We start from the raw sequence: 14,848 nt of genomic DNA, 5'->3' as shown, positions 1-14,848 counted from the left end.
CTGGAATCACAAGCCCTCTTGTGTATGGCAGCCCTCTATGTATATAAAATCATTTTTTTTAGTTTCCTACTCGTTTTATTTTTAATGTGTTCCAAGTTTAAAAAGTCCTATTCTTCCTTTTTTTCTGACTGGTCTTACAGCTTTAGAACAATAATGTAAAATTTTAAATCTCAAACCAGAAGGTTTCAAACTTTTCTTTAGCAAAAAATTGTTTCTTCGTGCCAAATCTTTAAGAAAATCCCAAGAATAAAATACACGAATTGATAAAATAGTTCCTTGGACTTTATTTACATCTTCATCCTTTGGCAGAATACATTTTACTTGTGGGGGAAGTATAAAATTCATCACAGTTGTCCCTAGGGGGATTGGTTCCAGGATCCTCCTCAGATACCAAATTCTGCGAATGCTCAGGTCCCTTATATAAAAAGACACAGTTTGCACACAACCTACGCACATCCTCTTGTATACTTTAAATCATCTCTAGATTACTTATAACACCTAATAAAATATAAACGTTATGTAAATACATGTTATACTGCATTGTTTAGAGAATAAACAATGTCCTCCCCACCAAAAAATTTGTACATGTTCAGTAAAGACGCAGCCATTGTAGGCTTATCTACATAGTACACATCAACAACAACATAACGTTTTATTATTTTCAATCCACAGGTGACTGACTGCAGATGCAGAACCAATGGATACGAAGGGCTGATTGTACTTCTCTTGCCCTCCAACAATGGCTGTGTTATGAACCAGGTCAAAAACCTGCTGCTCTAAAATATTATAACAGTGATTTTAAGTAAATAAAGAACAAAGATGGTGTGTTCCTTTATTTTCCTAATGCCTAATGTAGAGTCTGTCCATCATCAGTGTTAATCAAGTGATTATTATATAAAAGAGAAGGTAAACCTAAAGATTTGAGAATATAAAGAGCTAAGTTCTGCTTCTAAATCATATTAATTCACATTTCAAACGCCGTTCGCCACAGTTCCTTATAATTAGGGTAATACATTCAAGTTATGCCTGCTGTTTTGGTGCAATTATTAACAGTGCCCCTTTTCACTCACAAAGTGTCCCAGTTTAGATAATAACTTATATGGTCACTTTACTTATAACACTGCGATAATGGAGTTTTGGTCACTGAATCCAAGAGTATCCTGAATACGGATGGGTCCTCTCCCAAAGGCTACATATGTCCAAAGGCCTCCCACTATCACTGCAGTTGCCATGAGGGCAGAGGAATTAGCAGTGGGACATAGAGAAGACTTTGGGGGCTTCCGAGCTCCAGACGCATGTGCTTCACAGCAAGAAGGGCTGAATGTACCAGAATGATTCTATAGGAGAAGAATGTGAGATAACAGCAAAAATCTAGCAGAAGCTAGTACCAATCACCCTACTCACTCAGCTTCTTTCTCCTGAAGCAAAGAACATCACCTTTTCTAAGAAAATCAGATTATTTACTTCAATTATGTCTTTACCACCTGACCACTCCTATCCCTTACCCCCATCAATATTACCGTGATTTTATCATATCTACTTGGTTTCAAGTAGAAGAACGATGGGTTTGCCTGGTTCTTAATTTGGAACAGAAAATAAAAGAGTAAACAAGAAACAGAAATAAAAGGTGTCCAAATTTATTCACTAGGGTATTTACTAATAATTAATCTACGTTTCCAAATAGGGATTACCTGAAAGGTAAGGGAGATGAAGTCAAAATAATTCAATGCAGACCCATAACTTATATGTCTATTTAATTTATTTTAAATAAACTATTTTATATTGATTTCCATTACAAATTCTAAATGTATATTCCATAGGGGTGGGGGGAGGAGAACATACAAGATGGAAAGTTAACAGCCTTTGCCAGAGACGGAACTCCCCCGAGACATGGTAAGCACTATTATATCATAATACTGCATGTTTCCTTGTAGTACTTTCCAAGATGTTTGAAACCAAAACAGTTAGAATACTCTCCCAGCTCAGGATCTTCCCTCCTTATGGCATTTTTTCTGATAAATAAGAATTCCCCTTAGGGATTCCCTAAAGTAAAGCTGTTGCATTCCCTTCTGTTATATAATTAATTACACTGACAAACAGAGATCTAATAGAACATAATTGTAAATCTATCTTCAATTTAGTACCTACTACATGCAGAGCCTTATGGAAGACACACCCAAAATGTGAAAACCATAACCTTTACTACGTTGGATATGGTGGATTGGCACTCAAACTTGCCACTCTGTAGAGGCTGCCTTGCAAAAGGGATTCTGCCCAAATAGATGTACTGGCTTGAGATTTGGAAGACGAAAGTAAGACAGAGGGCATGCTCCTGTCGCTTTGGCTTGGTTTCTGCTGGAAGCATGGCCACAGAGACCAGGAGTTGTTCTGCATCCACCCTCCCACATTCAGTCTTCAGCACTGTGGCTGTCAAGAAGTAGCTGCAGCAGTGGAAGTAGCTGGACTACATGTCTCAGGGTGCAGTTACCACCTTCCCAATCATGGCTTCTTTGTATCTGGTTCACAAGTACAGTACTGTATTCTTGAACTCAACAGTTCCATGGTAGCCTCTTAATTCACAACTGTCCTGATTGTGGAAACGTAATAACTTTGTGAGGTTCTGAGATTCATTACTGAAAGTTTAGCCTTAAGCCTGCTCTATATAATCTTCACAAATTTTTTGAAGTAACCAGCACCATGTATTAAATCCTTTCTCTTGGAACTATCTAGTCAGGGTTTGTTTCCCTTAGTAAACTCCGACTAAACACTCCTCGGCAAAATTTTTTTCTTTTGGTGATGGTCTATTTTAACCTTTTGTTAAAGACCTCTTCTTCAGCATCCTTAAAATTTAATTTGCCATATCATGAAAAGACACAAGTCAAATCATTGTGCAAGCAAATCCTGAATGCCTATGCAAAATGCTTTGATCATCAGAGCCACGCACAGAGGAAACTCAGTAACACCCTCTCAGAGCCCCAAGTCTGGTGGGAAGAGGCATGCTACAACAGGGGAAATACTAAGTGATAGGGAGCAAGCACGTAGGAAGCTTAATCTCAGCTCAGCATTCTAGCCTCAGCTCTATCACTAACTGGCCATGTTTTCTAATCAAGGGGGCTAGAGGGATAAAAGTCCCTTTAAGCTTTAATATTCCACAACTCTATGAGTCTTTGTACTCATGAGGAAATTTACTTGGATTCAAGTCCTAACAAAACTTCCTAAATTTCCAGTTCCCTAAATCTGAAGGTCAGAACCCAAAGGTCACATAACACACAAACCTTATATAGTTAAAATAGGAACAGGAATCCGTGACCCCAAATGTTATGCCCTGTAGCAGCTTACAGCTGAACAGCCTCAGGGATGAAAGTCCAACCTCATGGTTGCGGTGGTTGTTGAGAAAACCAGAGAACCAACACAGTTTCTTGAGGGCCTTTGTCTTCTTTAAAATGTCTGCCTCACTGTCTAAAGAAGGGGATAATGTACTGTCTTCTCTGAAAGTACTCAGACGAATAAAAGAGTAAAAGAAGCATTAGGTAAATGCATTAATGCTAGATCTCTCAAGAAAAAAATCACTAATTTCCTCATGTCCCAGGCAAGAAAATCCCTGAAACTTATAAAAGAGAAGCAGTTTCACGGACAGGAAGAAAAATGTCAAGAGACACAGGTCATACATCTAACGGCAGTTCTGATACCAGCTCCAAAGGTGGCCGATGATATATACATGTATAGGTGTATTTATATATATGTAGAATATTATTAGTAAAGGAATTTCAAGGGAAAGCTATGAATGGTACTTTGCAAGCCAGGCAGCAAGAGGAAATATAAATATAGCAGTGATTTTACAATTTTATAATCTAGAGGAAGAAATGGTGATCAGAATTGTGACAAACAATGATGTCCAAAAGAGAAGAGAAACCAGCTCAACTCTGTCATAATTGTCTCAGTTCCTGTAGCATACGCAACAATGGAAAGACTACAAGGAGGGGCAGAAGCAGTCTTGGTGATGGTGGCTGAGACAGAGACCTTGGAAGAAGAAAATGACATTTCCATCTCCATGGTTATAATAATCTCATAGTGTGTGTTCTCTAAGACTTCCCGTGTGGCTCTGTGCAAGCAGCTTCACCACTTTCTCAGTTATATCTCTTGGAAAATAGACACGGCTATCACAAGTCAGCAGTGAAACATAATACTGAAAGTTCTTTGAAGGAGTGCAATTGGAGGAAATGAGGCCAGCTCTAGGTTTGCTCACCTGGACGGACAGAAATGCAAAGGCAGATCATGCCTATGTCTGGATTCCAGAACCCAAAGGGGCATTGGCAGGCTCTGGAAATATTCAGGAAACAACTAACCTTAAGGAGATGGAGGCAGTCTAAGTAGTAGGTCATCAGAGCCAAAACCACTCAGGACTGAGAGAGGCAAAATGGTCCTCCATCCTCAGTCTATTGGCAAGCAGCCAGGTTAGGACACAGATAAGATCTAAGCTGAAAATTAAGTCCCAGTCCCATAGGCGCAAAGTCGCAGGAGTTATAATTCATGGAACAAAATGGTACCCTGTTGGTCTGAATTGGGTTGGAGTTACTAAAGGGGTTTCCAAGACCTTGAGACATCAGGTGACAAAGAGATGAAATAAGCAAAATAAATTAACGCTACCAGTAATTCACTGAGGAGACCTCAGTGGCAAACAAATATTGCACGCATAAATAAATACATACATACATACATACATACATACATACATACATAAATAAATAATGGAATGCATGTACACAACAATAGTCATGAAAATGCAAATTAAAACAGCAATGAGGTATCACTTGTCACACACAGTTTGACAAAAAGTTCAAAGATTCATAAAATTCACTTTCAGATCTGACGTGTGGGGAAACTGAAACAATATTATGTTTCTTCTCATAAACAAACGTGTTCTCTATTTATTTATTAGATGTGTAACTTGTCTATGCTTGCTTTGGTGCTACAATGGCGTAGTTAAGTGGTAGTGACAAAGACCATCTGGCCTCCAAGGCCTAAAATATTTAATACCTGGTCCTTTACAAAAAAATTTTACAAATACCAGTTCTAAACTAAAAAATGTAATTGTTTTTAATTACTAAAGATATAATAAATCTTTTCTTTTTTTCTTAAGTCTTTTGCAAGTTTATTTTTTTTAACATGACCTTTCATTCATATCAGGGTCTATTTTGATATATGTATATTTATTATATAACTTTTTCATTATTGCCTACCAATTATCTCGATACCATTAGAACAATCCTTCCTTTTCAGAATGTTGAGAGGTGGTCTCTTTATTGCATATTCAATTCCAAGGCAGTTGCTCTGTTTCTGGGTGGGTTATGTTACTGCTATGGTCTCCATCCATTCCATCCCCAACGCTTCACCATTTCAGTTAGGGTTGCTTTATAATGTACTGGCCAGCTGGTCCCTGTTCCTCATTACTCTTGTTTTTCAAATTTCTCCTAGCTATTTTGCCTGTTTTTTATCAAGACAACTTTAGATTTCTTGTTGTTGTTAAGATTCAAGAACAATCAACTTGGGAGTTGTCCTGAGATTACATGAAACATAGGGGAAAATAACTACTTAACGACCTTTATATTTCCATTTAGGAATAAGGTATGTCTTTTAATTTATTCAACGGGTCATTCATATGACTAAAAAGTTCTAGAATCTCTTTATACGAGCCATGCACAATTCTCATTTAATATTTACTCTTCATCTTGCTGTGAATAGCTTCCCACCCAAAGACTGCAAAGTATTTATTTTCAAATGCCATATACAAAATATAACTGGAAATGAGACGTGAGGAGACATGTTTAACCTTACGGGAACCAAAGAAATGCTAATACCAAAAAAAAGGATCTAACACTGAACATTGGCAGAATTAGGAGATGCTGACTTACTGACTCACACATTCCTGCTGCAGAGTTAGAGAAACATCCCTTTTGGAACACAAGTTGTCAGTGGATTTGAATAACCATAAAACATTAAACCCTTACCCTTTTATTTCACCCCTCCGACATCATATTCAAGGTTTTTGATGGACTAAGTTACATTTATGCATAAAAATGTTAATCAGAACAATATATAAAAACAATTAAATAATTAAGATATGGTATAACCACTCAATGAAATATTAAACAGATATTAAAATTGTAATCATTCAAGAATATGCAGTAATATAGAAAATGCTTAATGTATAATGCCAAACGATACATGGTAATTTATGCTAATAGCTAAAGATTGGAAGGGAATACTTCACAAAAATGATAGATAGCCCCTGTACCTAGGTGGTGAAATTTTGGGTGACATTTTTTTCTACTAAAAGTTCTGAGCTTGATACAATGTTGCGATATTATTTATACAATTTTTTTTAAAGTGGGGACCAATTTTAGGTGCCTTCCAGATCTAAGATTTGCAATTCTTTTGTTGTTAAAAGGGAAAAATTTAGGCTCAGGCATGTGAACTGACTTTTCAAAGCTCTACAGATCAAGTCCCAGGCAGCATGGGGACTAGAACCCATGTCTCCAGACTTAAGAGGAAGTACTCTTTTCTACACAGCAGTGTGTGTTGTTATTTTTCTAAGAGCAAACCAACTCTGGGGTCGTTTTAATATTTTTATATATCATAAATAAGCACATGAAAATAACAATATTCAGTTACCACTCTAAGAAAGTGACAGCTTTAAAAATCCTACAAAACGCTTTGATGTGCTGGAGTTTGAATTAAATTTATTTTCTAAATACGACTACTTAAAAGAGTAGAGGGCATCAAAGTATGTCTTTTCTACAAAAGATTGCCTTTGTAGAAACAGTCGTTTCCTCATAAAGTCATAAGGCAATTTTAGTGCTAGGTTAAGCATTAATTTAATATGAAGGTAAACTTTGGCTCTGCACGTTCCCTTTAGAACCTACGAAGTCTCCACGTGCTGTGTTATTACTCTAGGGGAGAAAATTCCTTCAAAATTCAAAGCTAATGAGAACTATTTCCTTGACTTTTCTCACTGCAGCCTGACTACACATTTGGCAAAGGAGTTGTTTAGATATCTATATACACAATGGATAACCGTAATTAGTTTCTAATATTCTATAATGCCTAAAGATAACATTTGGAGCCCACATGTATTCCAATGTTCTTTGAATTTTGAGAGATTCTAATTAGTTCCCAGTGGAGGTAATATTTAGAAAGGAACAAGGTAAAAGAAATCATCAAGTAAAAGATAGTCAAAAATAAATGGTTAATAGGGCAAAGAGACTGTGTGTGTGCACGTGTGAGTGTGTACACGCACTATGATTTAAACATTGTCTACTGAAGGCACATTTTTCCAAGAGTCTGAGCAACCACCACCAGTGACTGGTGAGATAGTTTTCTGTATCCTGATATGCTGCAGGCCTTTCTCTCTAATTTCTATAGTTTTCTAAACATTGAGATCATCAATCATCAATCATCCCTCATATCCTTTTTTTTTGTTCACCTTCTGAAAAAAAGTATACTGGGAACTGGGATGAGGCAGAAGCCAGGTAAAATTTTTAGTACAAAAGAAAAATCATCTTAGACAGAGAAAAGGAATTTGGGAGTTAATATACAATGAAAGATGAGTATACTGGCAACTTCCTGAGAGCTCCCCCTCAAGTTTAATCTTTTCTTCTCACATACTCCTAATACAGACTTTTGTGCCTTTTATGTTGAAAGTTTCTTAACCCAATGACTATTAGAACCATCCTTGAACATGTCTATCTCTTCTACCACATGTAAAGCTCCTTGAGGGCAAGAACTACTCGTGAATCACAGTTTCAAGACATAAAGCAATCTTACACAATGCCTGGTAAAGAAAATACATTTTATTAAACAAAATGCACACCTATATTGTGGCAAACCATGCTGGGGAGATGAAGAGAAGTAGAGAAAATTGAGAATAATATTTACCAATCAATTAAAATGGATTCTATGTGTCCATACTGTCTACATTCAACGTGATAAAACAAACATACTAAATTTTCCACTAATACATGGCAAAATATTTTCTGTCTGGTGTCATCCCTGATTATTGCCTAGGAACAAATGTGACAGAGACAGTGCAATTTGAACCATAATAGAATGGAATTAGATTTAAAAATAGAATTCTCATAAAATTTTAACATGTGACCAAAGTCAGTGATTTCATCCTAAAAACTAAAAACAAACAAAAATACCAAAATTCTAAATGGCGAGAAGAAGATAAATACCAGTAAGGCTCAGTGGAAAGCACAGGATGAGTACTGCTCATAAACCAGTACCCAAACTTACTTGAACCAAATACACATAGGCCCTCTCTGGGCCTTAGTGTTCTATGAGGCAATTGAATCCTATGTCCCAACAGGGTTTTAAGTGTCAATAGAAACACTAACATCATCATTGCTAGAAAACAATAAGAGTATCAGGAGGCTCTTAGATGGCAGGAGGATGGCTCATGGGCAAAAGGTAAGACACATGAGAAGGGACCAGGAAATTCAAAGAAGAAACTCTTAACCCTTTTCCCATTTAGAAAAAAGTGCAGCTCGCTGCCAGCATTAATTTAACGACATGCATAGGAATGCTACATTTTCTAGGATGACACTTTCAGCAATGAGAATTACTATATTTTATAAACGGAAATACCACTACTAAAAATAGAATGCTATAAATAGAATATCATTTGTTTCCAAAGACTATCAATATACTAGAGTGATGCGAAAATAATAATAAAAGCAAGCTATTTTGTGGCAAATTTGGGGGGTAAGGTTAGGACTGTAATTCGTGACTAATCTCGGAGTAAATGCAGCAGCTGCAAGCACCACCAGAGAGTATTCTTGGGGCAAACAGGAAATGGGTTTAGAAGTTAACATCCCACTAACTTCTAAGAAAAACTCTTTTTAAAAACTGCTATAATGATAACAACAACAACAACAACACAAGTCCCCCCTCAAAAGAAGCAAAAGAAAAAAGAAATAACACTCTAATTATAATCATGCATATGAACATCTAATACACACAGCATTCATTGTTTTAGGTACTAAGAAACTAAAAGAGAAAAAATGGTTATAAATTCAAAGACACTTATACTCTAGGTCTTCTGAATTTATAGCCATTTACATAAAACAAACAACATAATTACTCTATGTAAATGTGGGAAAATGTAATTTGTAAAGAGCTTTCACATCCATTATCATAGTCAAAATGTGAATGCCAACTCTGTTAGACAGAACAGACAATATTATTAACTTCAATTTATAGACCTGGACTTTGATGTTGAGAGAAAATCAGTCCATCAATCAATCGCACAAATAGCAATTAATAAAGCCTAAACTCGCAGAAGAGATCTACTAATTTCTAAATAAACATGACTTCCAGTGTATTGTGCCACCTCCCTTCCAGCTTTAGTAAGTGACCTGGATAAATACACAATTAAATGACAAAAGAGGATTTACAGGAGTTACTAGTGAACATGGCCTTCACTAGTAACTTTACTAGTTACTAGTGAAGTTAATAATATTAGTCTGGATTGTTAAGGGCTATCTGGGAGAATGGAACTTGAAATAGGTACCATACTCTAAAAGAAAAGGAGAAATAAGGGAGTTTTTCATTCCCTTCGAAAGTTCCTTGAGCCATTTCATCTATTTCTACGCTTTCATTATATTTTGACAGTTTCCAACTCTAGTCCTGACCTTTCTTCTAAACTCCAGCCTTGAACATTCAGTTATTCTATTGCAAAATTCTCAAATATGAAAAGCTAAAATAACTCTCATTCTATTCCATGCCCACATAAAAGTGGACTTCCTTCAGTATTGCCTGTTCAAATAAATGGCACCATCCAGCCCCCAAAATCGGAAATCAGGGAACTTAATGGTGTACGGGGGTAAGGCACTGGCTTCAGGTAATTTGCTTTCCCTCAAGATTGTTTCACTTGTGGCAGCTCCATTGAGAACCTTCTAGGATAAAGAAGTGTTGACCACAGAAGAACAGAATAATCCACAAGATCCCTGACCATAAACCATTTTAGTAACATTAAATACTCCATTACTAATAATTCCATTTTATCCCTGAATGAGGTATGTGCTCAGTAATGCTTATTGAAGGAAGGCACGAACAGGAGAGAGGAAAAGACAGAGGAAGAGGAAAGAAAAAAAGGAAATAAGAAGAGAAGGAAGGACAAGGAAGGTCAGTGGCAGAACCAATGGTCAAAAAGGAGCATTTATAATTTAATTTTAAAATATGTGTTAAAGTCTCATGATCTGACTGGGTTGTTTTTGTTACAGTCACATGTTGACAGCTATATGTTTTTAATCACAGCACCATCTTGGACATGTTTCACTTCTCTCTGGGTCTCTACTATCCATTTATTAAAAGAGGATCACTCAGATCCAGAGTCTAAAAACAGCAGAACAAAGTAATGCAAAGGGCATGCGGTTAGGAAGACATAACTGTGAGGAGCACAGTCTCTGACATCAGACTGCAGGGTCCGAATCTAGGTTCTGTCACCTACTAGCTCTGTGACCTCGTGTAAGTTGGCTTAACTACTGTAGGACTCAGTTTCCCAATCGCTGAGATCAGTTGTAAAGAATGAATAATGTAAGTAAGGAGATCAATATCATTATATAAGTGAGTCTTCCTTTTTGGAGGGATACAAACCACGTGGGAATCTCATGGGGCCGGTGGTGGGAAGGGAATTATGCAAACCATTTCAGGAAGCTCGTGGACCACTAACCCTTAATTTAACAGCCCTGGAACCAGATAACCTCTAAAATCTCTCCTCTTGCAAAAGCTTGTGACATGAGCAGCTCCGAAACAAGAAATAAGTGATACCTCTAGGGTGCAAGAGAAGCAAACATAGGCCAGCTACACTGGGATACTTATGACTTCCATTTGATTGCCAGGAATCTGTCAAATGAATATAAGAAACACATCTAAGGCCACGAGTCCAAAGGAAATCAAAACAAACAAGACTCTGCTATTAATTGAATTATGTCCTCCTAAAATTTATACACTGAAGCCTGACCTCTAAAGTAATGATATTTGGAGATGTGGTTTTGAGGAGGTAATTAGGTTTTGATGAGTTCATGAGGGTAGGGACCTGATGATGAAATTAGTGTCCTTATAGGAAAAGACACCAGAGAGCTTGCTCTCTTTCCCCTCACCACGTTGAGTACATGATGAGAGAGTGGCTTTCTACAAGCCAGAAAAAGAGATCTCATCAGAACTTGACATACCGGCACCCTAATTTCAGATTTCCAGCCTCCAAAACTGTGGGAAAAAATTTTTTGTTGTTTAAGTCACTCAGTCTACGGTATTTTGTCATGGCAGTGTGAACTACTATAGACTCAGTATCGAAAACAGCACATTACAGGGTCCTAAAGAGGCAACCAAATGAGATGAAAAATGTCCTATTTTTTAATAAAACATAAAGCCTACTGTAATAAAACATATACAGTAGGCTTTACCGTGAAAAGGCTGCCTCATCTCAAGTGCCCAAACAATAAAATTTTTAATGATAACCTATAAAGATTTATTTTTCACATTTCTAATAGTTTAAAAATAATTATAATGAAAAAAGTCACCTGTGCTCTTTTTTACTTACTCAAGCTAACAAACATAAAAAGTAAGAGGCCATGGAATATGAGGAAATAGTACTTAGGAATTAGATGTTCTTGATTTCACATGTAGCTCTCTAATACCAAGCAAGGTAACCTTACCATTTTAATTATCATTTTTTTTCCAAATTATACACATCAAGTTATATTACTCCCCTTTTAAAAGCATCTGTATAATCAAAAAGGTTCAAGTTTATTCCTAATCTTCATAATCTGCTATCAAATTATATTTGCAACTACATTTCCCATAGCATCTCCCAAAGGCCCTACTCTGCAGATTCAATATTCTACTTTCAACCTAAAAACATAGCCCATAATTTTTTATGAAGGTCATTCTCTTAGCTCACTATAACGTCCCATTCTGGAGTGAACTTCCTTCTATTCTCCAGTAAACAAAAAACTACACATCATTCTACAGCATGGATGAAACTGGAAAATATTATGATAAGTGAAAGTCACAAAGGAGAACATAGTGTTTGATTCCATTTATACAAAATGTCCAGAATAGGAAAATCTAAAGAGCAGAGAGTAGTTTAGTGGCTGCTATGGGTAGGTGAAGGAGGTTTAGGGGAAATAAGGAGAGAATGCCAATGGGTATGGGGTTTCTTTCCGAGGTGATAAAAATGTTCCCAACATAATAAAACCCACTGAATTGTGTACTTTAAAAGAGTTTAACTAAATGATATATAAATTGTATCTCAGCACAGCTATTATTATTAAAAAACAAAATCTTACCCATCCAATTAGGTTCTTCAAATGCTATATAAATTTATTTTCCCCACTCTGTCAGAGTTAAAATCCTTTAATCAAGCCTCCTCAGATGTTTTTTGAACCTCTGGTTAACATATTTCGCTCTGGCTGGCAACATAATTGTTTAGTTATTCCCGTGTCTGCCTTCCCTACTAAACTGTAAGTGCTTTCAGAGAAAAAGAAACCTGTTGTCAGACATTTCCATTGCCGGGCCTCTGCTAACCGTTATTAGGTTCTTTTGTGCACATTCGAAAAATCCGCTTGGCCTTGGTTTGGCGAGTGGAGAGAGAACAGAATTTGAATCGCATTTGCTCTCCTGCCTTCAAGCAGGACATAATCCGAATGGCAGTAAGCAGCAGCTCCTCCTGTACCCTTCTCCTTCTCACCTCCAACAGTCCAGTAAAATATGTAATCCATGAAGGTACCCTCAGTAAATATACAAATACGTGCAGAACGGAAAAAAAAAAAAAATATGTCTGAAACCATTCCATACAACAAAACACTCCCAGATTTCAGCAAAATGCTCAAGGCATTCATATTTGGGTTTTTATTTACCAGTTGTTTATTTTTGTGTTACTTAACAATGACATGAAACGTGTTTTTCTTACTAATTGGATTCAAGGACTGTGGGTGTGCCTATGAAATATAGCGAATTATTTTAACACACGTAGGTAGTAAGGAAAAACGGTTTTTTCTTAAGTTAATTTACAATCACTAAAAGAGGTCATGATCCTACGGAAGTCCACCACTTACAGATGAGACAGCAAGAAAACATACTGAAAGAAGCTGTATCATCGACCCGATTTTGGAAATTTCTCTCTCAGCTTCCCCAACACTTGAGCGAAGCACTGATCATTTGCAACCTCAGAGGAGTTTATGTTCAATCCTACTCTCCTGTGCCTATCTTCACCTCACAAACTCCGCTTCTTTCAGAAAACATACCTTGCCCCACAAACTAGGCCAGAAAAAAAAAAGAAAAAAAATGGTTTACTATTCCCACAACATCCTGTACTTTTCCTTTGTGGTACCTATCATAACCATAATTACATAATTATCTGTTAAACTATGTATATGGTGGTTGTCACTCCCGGACCAGAAGCCCTGTGATGAGAAGGTTTGTATCTGCCTGGTTTCTATAGTTCTGATCAAGGGTCTGATATTTGGCCGTGGTGGGCACTCAAGAACTAGTTGCTGATTGAATTAATGAGTTCTTCCCCCACCCCACTTAGAGTATTAAATCTTCGAAAGCAGAGATTGTGTCTAATTCACTTTGGTATCCCTTGTGCCTGGCTATGTCTGATAGGTTATATCAAATAATCCTTTTGTAGATGAATGAATAAATGAACTCCATAGTGGATTAATTATGAGGACTGGAGAGGCTATTCATGGTGCATTAATGGTAAATACACATACCGAGTGGATTAGGAGTTAAAGGCAACCCTCCAGGAAAGCTGGTCCCAATAAGAGATCTTGGAACAGCACCACACAAAGAAGGAAGGCAGAGTCAGAGATGAAAGATGTCCATGGTCTAAGATTTATGTCAATTTCCTTGGGCTTCAAAAGTCAATTTTCACCCAATTTCAATGGGTGTGCCTCTTTCCCAGCTACAGCTGGGCTACAAACCTTGTGTTACCTCCAAGCAGAACCCAAGAAAACCAGGCCTGTCGAAAAATAAAATAATGGCAAAGCAAAAAACAAAGCTGAAACGGGCAAAAGACTCTAGTAGAATTAAGTTGGAGTGAACATGCCATGCAGAAAACAAAAGGGCTGCAAATTGAAACGTGTCTTCCCAGTGGAGACTTGTCTAGAGCTGCACCATGGCAGCCTCCTCAAGGGGTTTTGATGTAAAAAGGTCATTCTGCCAAACAGTTTTGGTAGATGCCGATGACAGGCCTCCTGAGGCGTTCAAAGGATCTAAAGTTTGGGCAGAAAACAAACTGGCCACATACATGAGGACACTAGTACCACGTGCCAAACCCTGCTTAAGACATTGGAAATACACATTCCAGTACTGAAAACCTGTAATCAAGATGCAAAGAATCTAATTGTGGTATTAAATGACAACCACCACCAAAACCTAAAGAGCTAAATGAAAATCATGATGCTGATTAGATGGGAGTCTGACAACGTGACACACCTGAGATCTCCAGAGAGTTCTCCAAATCTAACCGCCATCATTCTGGGGCACTAAGCAGTGTTTGAATCCTGCCTGGCTCCATGACTCACTAGCTGTGCAGCCTTGGGAAAGTTATACGAACTCACTGTGCTTATGTGTGTCCTAACAGCCCTCAGTTTAAATGCGAGCTCTGATTAATACTCATTGACTAAGCCTGTGAGGGGCAAAAAATTGCCCCTCACAAATGCCAGAACAGCAAGGCCCTTACATTCAACTGGAGTCCAGTGTTTCTTTTATAAAGAGTATCACTGAGGCTCAGGGAAGGGAAGGGACTGTAGAGTAAATCACCGGCTAATCCAGGACAGCA

General features: G+C 37.4%; 1 protein-coding gene across 26 annotated transcripts in view; it reads right to left on the bottom strand.

The window, feature by feature from the left end:
• LPP (LIM domain containing preferred translocation partner in lipoma) overlaps positions 1-14,848 on the bottom strand; it is a 605,586-nt gene that overhangs the window by 407,909 nt on the left and 182,829 nt on the right. Inside the window, exon 1 of one of the 26 annotated variants that reach the window (XM_039850705.1) lies at positions 10,831-10,855. The exons of the other annotated variants lie outside the window; for them this stretch is intronic. The gene's annotated coding sequence lies outside the window, so the exon portion shown is untranslated. Of the gene's footprint in view, positions 1-10,830; positions 10,856-14,848 lie in introns of those variants that run through there. 26 annotated transcript variants of the gene reach the window in all.

Source organism: Pteropus medius, unplaced genomic scaffold (assembly GCF_902729225.1).
Source record: "Pteropus medius unplaced genomic scaffold, Ma_sr-lr_union100, whole genome shotgun sequence".
NCBI classification, from domain to species: Eukaryota; Metazoa; Chordata; class Mammalia; order Chiroptera; family Pteropodidae; genus Pteropus; species Pteropus medius.
The sequence above is the reverse complement of the archived record's forward strand: the minus strand, read 5'-3'. Positions and strand labels throughout refer to the sequence as shown.